General features: G+C 38.2%; 1 pseudogene; it reads right to left on the bottom strand.

Moving 5' to 3' along the window:
- Window positions 1-2,497: 2,497 nt before the first annotated feature.
- Window positions 2,498-2,597, bottom strand: LOC122127812 (annotated as a pseudogene).
- Between the last annotated feature and the right edge of the window lie 6,312 nt (window positions 2,598-8,909).

Below are 8,909 nucleotides of genomic sequence, written 5' to 3' on the forward strand. Positions count from 1 at the left end.
GGCTTCTACTTTTTCCTCTATACTTATTTAATGCACATATATAGATAATTATGTAAAACTGAGAGTATAGAAGAAAGATGTACATTCATGATATTGTCCTGCCACAAATTCAAGTTAGTAATGTAAATTTCTTCCTAAGACCATACAAAAAAATTCCATAATATAGTGTAAGAGAACTCACTATTGAACAGATGAGCTTTAAGAGCTTTCTAGTAGATCCATTATTTATTGTTACCCAACATTAGGAAAAATGTATAATGCAGTAAGTAAAATGGAAGTCCTTTGGAAGACTACTTAAATTCCTTGTTTTTTTAAAGACACTTGTTTTCATCTAAAAAAAATAGGCCTGTCTATTGTCTTCCTGTGATTTTGATGATTGAATATGCTTAATGAAAAGTCAAAATGTATTAGTAGTCCTTTGTTATCAATTCTTTTTCTTTTTGGAGAATATAATGATCAAAGCAATAGTTCAGAATCAGCAAGCAAGAGGTCAGAATCATGCTTCCAGTGCAAGTGGGTCACCAGTAAGTAATCCTCAATACCAGTTTCCACAAAGTTTTCTCACAGATACAATCAGCCTGCCTTTTCTAGCTGCTTTCCTAGCCTGTACCTATTCCTTCATTGTACAGGAAAAGTGTGATTCAACTGATTTCAGTCAGATCTGTTACTAGTGCTATCAAGGATTTAGATTCTTATGTAGGCTATTAAAAAGGTATTTACTAATTTCAAGTAAATACATAAATTCTATTTCCATCTTTTTTTAAAAAAAATTCTGCTTGTTCTATAAATTGATCAGAGGCATGGATTTTGTGGCTAGCTCATCTATGTCTTTCATGGCTCTCATAGATAATATGATTGCTCCATAATTATCCTAATTTATATTGTTTTATATTTTGGGTTGCATCATTTCACTTTCTGCACTGCCATTTCCCAAATCATTTATATAGGAGGCATTATTTCACATTTTCTCATTCCTAGAATAAGTTGCACATGAAGACACCACTGGTCCTCATTTTCAGCCTGTACTTTGAATATGGAGGAACATCTTTCCTCTGCTCTCCATTTATTCCCTAATCTCCAGTTAGAATAATTTCGAATAGTAAAAATGGAAAAAGAAAATAAATCATGGTGAAAAAACATACGCAGAGAATTCACCAGATATTTCTGACCAGGTCAACCAACATGAACTATTAGGGAAATACATGGACACCTCATTTCCACTGGTACTCAATCTATCTGGTTAGGCAATTCTGATGAAGATGAGGAACAAGATGAAAATATGAGGAATGGTAAAAATTGCAAGAAAAAAAATGGAGAAGGATCCAAGCAAATTTCTTCTTTGGGCTGCTGAAAATAACCAGCTTACTACATTGCAGAGAATACTTTCCAAAAAGGCTACTCATGTGAATACTAGGGATGACGATGAGTATACCCCTCTTCATCGGGAAGCCTACAGTGGACAGTTAGACATTGTCCGTGAGTTGGTGGCTCAAGGGGCACATGCAATAACTGTAGATGGCTGGACACCCCTGCACAGTGCATGTACGTGTAATAATACCATAGTGGCTTCTTTCTTCTTCATGATGCAGATACCAATGCCCAAACTAAAGGCTTCTTGACCCCCTTGCATCTTGCTGCTGGTAATTGAGATAGCAAAAATACACTGGAACTGTTGAACCAATATGTCAAACCAGGTCTGAAGAACCACTTGGAAGAAACTGCATTTGATATTACCAAAAGGATAAGTATGTATCACTACCTCTTCGAAGTTGTGGAAGGCTGTACAAATTGTTCTCCTAAATCCTAATGATTCGGTTAATTTTCTTAAATTTCAAAAATGTCATTAATTCCTTTTTGTCAATACAATATATTTTCACAATCCAAATAACAACAATATCTTACAGTAACAATTCACGGATTCTATGGAGTTCTTCAAAGTGAATTGTCTGCTTTTGATGTCAAAATGTATTCAAGAGTTTTTGTATACATCTATAATGATTTATGCAGAGTTTGTGATTTTGTTGATCGGAAATAATTTTAACTTATCTGTTGAAATGAGTAGTATAGAAACTAAAGATATTTCCATTGTTTGTCTGAAAAAGTATATTTTAAAATATTCTATATTCTATGTTTGTATAGTGTCCATAATCTCTTTTATTCTCTCCTAGATATAATACATTGAATTCTACATTGTTTTATAACATATAGGATCATTAATGTGTCCTTTCAGATTGCATTCCATACAGAAACAGTTTAAGATTCCTTTTTTTTTCCCTAGGTCCTTTTAGTATTATATTTCTTTGGGATAAAACGACAATGTTGTCTAATTTCAAAAGTTGTGTAAAGGTTATGCTATGTAAAGGCCTTTCTAAGGTGAAAATTTAATACACTGATATCAAAGTAACTTTTAATTATATGAATTAGGTGTATTGTTTCACTTGTAATTTTGTAATCAACTTTTTAATAGCTGTTTTTCATTTCTTGCATCTGAAGAATGAAAAATTTTGAATACTTCACAAATTTTCATATCATCCTTGTACAAGTGCCATGTTAATCTCTGTATTGTTGTAATTTTGGTATACAAGCTGCTGAAGAATGTAGTATCCTGCAAATTTTAGTAGTTAATGATGAAATATTTATAAAGGCTTATATGCTTAAGTGCCTATTTGTAACAAGGAAACTTTATTGTTCCTAAAAATGCTATTAATCTTATTTCCCTAAAATTCTGTGAATAGTTGAAAAAAAATGTTGTTCAGTTGATTGCTCACATTTGCAATTTTTTTGTCAATGACTATTTTAAGTCCTTTTCATTTAGAATTTGATCATACTTTCAAGTATTAATAGCTAAGTCCAAATTAGACGGCTTTTTCAAGTACTTATTTATCCAACTGTGTTAGCTCTGTGGAGCCAATGGATTCAAAATAAGCCTTGTTTAAGAGCTACTTCTAAACATATGCAGCTAAGATTTTCCCAAATGAGGTCTTACTGGCACAAATGTCTACCTGACCCTTTACCCTTCTTCCATGTAGGAACAGACCAACCAGAATATCTTACTCTGACAGCATAGATAGTATTATTGGAACAAAACTAATCTTAGTTACAAGTGATCATAGAGAGATGAACAGTTCAGCCAGAACTGTTCATACTAGAAGGCATTTTATCAAAATATGATTGTTTATGATACCTACCATTTCAAAAGTAGCTAAAGCCAAGAAAGTGAAAAAATGTTCATATTCATGATTACCTAATGTCTTGGCCTGTCTACCTTCCAAACAGGCAGGAACTTACACTACTGCCATTTTAACACCAAATATTTTCATAGTTGCAAGAGAAGTCCATATATTTCTCTTGATTATTAGGCCTTAAATTGGTAATGTTTTTTATTATTTTTATTTCTATTATTATTTTTATAGTGAACAAAATGTACAGAGGGGTTACATTACATGGGCAAGATAATGAGTACATTTCTTATCAAGCATTGCAACCTCCTTCTTTGTTTACCCTTCACATCCCTTCCCAGCCTCCCCCCGACCCCCAACCAATCCTCCCCCCCACCAAAGTTGTAAAGTTCGTTTTGGACATGACAACTTGTACTTCTCATTGTTGCACGGGTCCACCAGTATCCTTAAACGACTTGTTTTTCCCCTTCTACTTCACAAATTATACCGACATCAAATATAGTGAAAGCAGGGGTTATAATGTGGGGGAGGGACATACAAAGCAACAAAAAGATAATCTTATAAGTGCATTAGAAACAAATGCATGAAAGAAAAAAACCATTTAAATACATATCTTGGATTCATTTTCCTAACATCACATTATCTGACCTTTTCTGCTTGACTCATACATATACTAGATATTGCAAATAAGAGAAACCATGGGACCTAGGTTTCTTTGGGCCTGGCTTACTTCACTTAATATAATTTTTTCCAAGTCTTTCCATTTCCTAACAAATGGGGCAATGCCATTATTTCTGATGGAGGCATAGAATTCCATTGTGTATATATACCACATATTCTTGATCCATTCATCTACTGAGGGGCATCTGGATTGGTTCCAGATCTTAGCTATGGTAAATAATTCTGCAATGAACATAGGTGTGCTGATAGCTATAGTGTGGTCTTGTTTGTAAACATTTGGGTAAATGCCCAAAAGTGAGATTGCTGGGTCATAGGGGAGCTGTGTGTGAAGTTTTTTGAGAACCTCCGTACTGCTTTCCAAAGTGGTTGAACAAGTTTACACTCCCACCAACAATGCAGTAAGATTCCCTTCTGTCCACATCCCCTCCAGCATCTGTTGTTATTACAGTTCTTCATTTTTGCCATTCTAACTGGGGTGAGGTAGTATCTCAATGTTGTCTTGATTTGCATTATCACCCTACACCAGAATTAACTCCAAATGGATCAAAGACTTCGGAGTCAAAGCAGACACTCTGAAAACATTACAGGATAGAATAGGAGAAACCCTAGGTCTCCTTCGCTCAGGTCGAAATTTTCTGAATAGAGACCCGGAAACACAACAAATCAAAGAAAGGTTTGACAAATGGGATTGCATGAAGTTGCAGAGCTTCCGCATGGCAAAGGACATAGCTAGCAAGATCAATAGAAAGCCCACGGATTGTGAGAAGATCATCACTAGCCATACAACGGACAAGGGCATCATATCTAAAATATACTTGGAACTCAAAAAATTAAATCCCCAACAACAAATACTCAAAGAAACAACTGCCCAATAAATAAGTGGGCTAAAGACTTAAAGAGAAACTTCTCTGAAGAACAAAGAAGAATGGCCAATAGACACATGAAGAAAAGCTCAACCTCCCTAAATTGCTAATGTTTTAACCACAGTGTTTCCTCTTGCGTCCAGACTGTAAATCTACAAATGGTAAAGCTTTACGTTTAAGTCTACTAAACACTGAGGTAGAGATAATGGAATAATACTTTAAAACAGAGTTGCCTTTGATACCCTAACCACAACAGAACAATGCAAAACATGAGCCTTTTCATTATATTATATATAGTTATATATTTTACATTTTTATGTGATGATTTTATATTTCACACTATGAAAGTTACTAGAATTAATTGATAATTTGACAAATAAATGGATATTTATTCTAATCAATACAATTAGAATATAAATAATTAGGTTTAGAATATATATCAGAATATAAAATGTATCAATGCAATATTTTAGGTACAAACTTGTGATACCTTCTAAGTGTACATGGCCTTCTGAAATCACATAGCAAAAAATGAGTGTTGTTTTCCTCTAATCTACATGGGATTTTATTCTGCTGCTCTGTATATTGTTTTAACTCGCTGGTCCCAAACTGTTTTTCTCCATATTTCTGAAGCATTCCAGTGATTATGCCCAAATTTTGCTGATATGATGTCTAAAAAATACTTCTCTTCTGTAGGACCCATGGGTCCTAGGATCTCAGGTCCCAGTTACCTGTATCATCAGATAACAGGGGCAAGACTTCTCACCTAGGCCCATGCAACATGCCAACAGAATGTAATTGAAGAGATATCTGGTCGTTAATTGGACATAATCAACTCCCAGGCTTTCCTGCATGGTCTGGCTTGTACGTCCTGCTCAGCTTTCTCTCTCAAAGCTGGAGCTCTACCCTCTGGGCCACTGCTCCACTTCTGGTTCACTGGTGGTTTATTGTAGATAAGAGTCTCACCGAGTTTCCTGCTCAGCTGGCTTTGAATGACGATCTCCTGAAGAGGCTTCAAGTGGCTTTTCTCAGGGATTCGCAGAGGAGCCGCTTCACACAAATCCTTAGTCTAAATCTCGAGAGGTACTACAGAAAAACAGAAACAGGAAGATGCTTCTAGTGTGTTCTAGATACTTAAAGTTGGAGACACAAAACACTCATAATGATTAGATCATTTTATAGGCAAAAGGAGCAATGCAGACAGTATGAGGATCACTCCAGGTTTCGGTCCTCTCATCCTGAGACAGTAAATTCTAGCTCAATGCTAAGTGACAGAATTGGCATATCCTGTGGATATTTGCTCCAAAATACTATGACACTCATTTCTCACGTTTGGCCTCAAACCTGTGACCAGAGAAGAAGATGAGGAGAGAAAGCAACTATAATAAACATTGGGTAGTTTACTTATAAATTCAAACCATTGGAATGACCCTGCTAAGAAGTCAGATTGTCCAGATTAACAAATGAATAAGAAAGGAAAGAAGATGTCAGTAGCTGCTGATTGTAATCCCACCTCCTTAGGATGCTGAGATGGAGAGAATCTTAGCTTGAATCCAGCCAGTGTAGGAAAGTCTATGACACTGTTACTTCTAAGAGATCACAAAAAAACCAGAATTGAGGCTATGACTCAAGCTTCATGTACTACCCTTGAGCAAAAGGAGCTCAGGGACAATGCCTAGGCTCATAGTTCAACCTCAGGACCTGCCCCCTCAAAAAGAGTCTGTACTTCCATGTCATTGTCTATGTATGGATGTATTCCTATAGGTGAAGCTATAGAATAGCTATGATGAATGGCACCAAGTTAGGAAATTTGTATTCAATACAATAATTTCATAACACAGAGACTTCTTTCAAGACAGTGCATGTTCCAGGGAACTCATCACTGTTCCCAGTGTAACCTGAGGGTTTCTCTGCATCCCAGGCCTGCTGGAAGAAGTCTCTCACATTGTGTGGACAGGCAGACAAAAGACCTCACTCCTGTACAGCTTGGTAACAAACAATTCCACCTGAGCCAGTTAGTGAGGATGAATGTGGGCGTGCTCTGAAGGTCAGGAGAAAAGGGTCTCTTTGTACCCCAAGCTATCTCTCTCCCCAGTGCTCTGTTTTAACAACAAGTTTTCATTTGTGCCACTTTCCATGGCAGATAAAGTTATGTGCACTTATCCTGCTTTTGTGAGACTATGTTTTTGTGTTCAGATAAAGTGCTCAATATAATTCAGGAGTACTTCTGGCAGACAACTAGGGCACTGAATCTAATGAAATGTTTCATTGGAGCAATGATGGGCCTATGATGCCTCTCCTAGGTTTGGGAAATCCAAGTACATGTTGGATATCACAAAGCTTCCTGTCATCTAGGGCTGGTGAAGCTCATCAGGTTTTGAAACCTTTGACCTCTCCTTGTTGGGCCCTGGGTGGCTAGGTTTTGATCACAAGGCCTTTGTGCTGAGCAGGAGTACAGTGCAGAAGCCCAGTGCTTTACCATTTTGTGTAACAACATCTCTTCTGGTCTGTGAGTGTGTGTGTTTGTGTGGGGGGGGGGTGTGGGGTGTAGGGGGGTGTGCACGCACACACATACATGAGTCCTGGAGCTTGAACTCAGGACCTGAGCACTGTACCTAGTTTCTCTTGTAGGATAGCCTTCTCCCACTGGAGCCACAGAGCCACTTCAGGGTTTTTCCTAATGATATGGTCCTGAGAAATCAAGCCTATGGTTTCATAGATGCAAAACACTCTATCCCTAATGCACTTTCCCAGGCCTCTACCTCAGGTTGTTAGTGTGTTCTGTCTTTTGTTGTTGTTGTTGTCAGTTGTAGGAGTTGAAGTCTGGGCCTGGGTGCTTTTCTTGAGGTCTTCAGCTCAAGTCTTGTGCTCTACCACTTCAGGTTTTCTGGTGGTTCATTGGAGCTAAGTGTCTCAAAGACTTTCCTGCCCAGGCTTGATTTGAACCTTGATCCTCAGATCTCATTCGCCTGAGTAGCTAGGATTACCAGCATGAGGAAAGCACCCTGCTTCCACTTCAAGTTCTTAGTGGTGAATTGGAGATAATAGTCTCATGGGACCTTTTGTGTCTGGGATATTTTGGAACCCAGATCTTCAGATTTCAGGTTCCTGAGAAGGCGGGATGACAGACCAGCTACTGACCCCTTGGGCTTGGCTTCTGCTGCAAGGGGGTCCATGGTTCCAAGTGGTGAAGTGCTAGCCATGAGCCCTAGAGGTAAGGGTCAGCACCTAGAACCCGAGTTCAAGGTTCATGACAGAAAAAAAGAAAACATTTGTCCGCAGAAGACAACTCACTAGTCTTCAGTAATACATAATTTTGTACTTGCCATGGGAGCATATCTGAGCCTCAATATTCTTGTCTGCATAATCATCTCAGTTGTGGATCCCTTACAAGGGCACGATGTAAGAATGCACCCTGTGAAGGACACAGTACATGTCACTCTTTGCAGGACTCAGCACACAGCATCTTGTGAAAGACTTAGCACCCAATGCAGGACTCAGCACACTGCACCCTGTGAAGACTCAGCACATAGCTCTGTTCCACAAGCTGTCATTAAAATTAGGGTGATTTCATCAATATCACCGTTCTTTAAGGAAAATTTCACAAACCATACAAGTTCATATCTAATGGTTTAATGGGGTGGTTTTTTACTTGGGGGAGGTAGACATGGGGCTTGAACTGAAAGCATGGGGATACTGTTCTAATGATATTTGCTCAAGGCTAGAGCTCTATGACTTGGAGCCATCATATTTTGAAGAGTCTCATAGACATCCTGCCAGGACTGGGGTTTAAACACCCCGAGCAGCTAAGATGACAGGCATAAGCCAGGATGACATGTGTAACCCATGGAGCTGGGTTGCAGTGGTTTACATGTGCCTAAGTCAGGTTAGGTGGCAGCTGTAAGCATCACACACCTAGCTTGCTCTGTAATGAGGTATTTGAAGTTATGTCCTTCTATAATTGCAGTTAGAACATCCTACCCTTTTTTGGTGGCAGTCCTGGGGCTTGAGTAAGAGCTTATAAACTCTCCCTAAGCATTTGTGCTCAAGGCTAGCACTCAATTGGTTGAAAGATAGCAGAACTTCCTGTTTTTCTATTTATGTGGCACTGAGGATTTGAACACAGGGCTTCATGATTACTAGGTGAGCACTGAACCACCAAGCCCCAGGAGTGAACAAGGTATAA

Source organism: Dipodomys spectabilis, unplaced genomic scaffold (genome assembly GCF_019054845.1).
Source record: "Dipodomys spectabilis isolate Male_0828 unplaced genomic scaffold, ASM1905484v1 ptg000312l, whole genome shotgun sequence".
Taxonomy (NCBI): Eukaryota; Metazoa; Chordata; class Mammalia; order Rodentia; family Heteromyidae; genus Dipodomys; species Dipodomys spectabilis.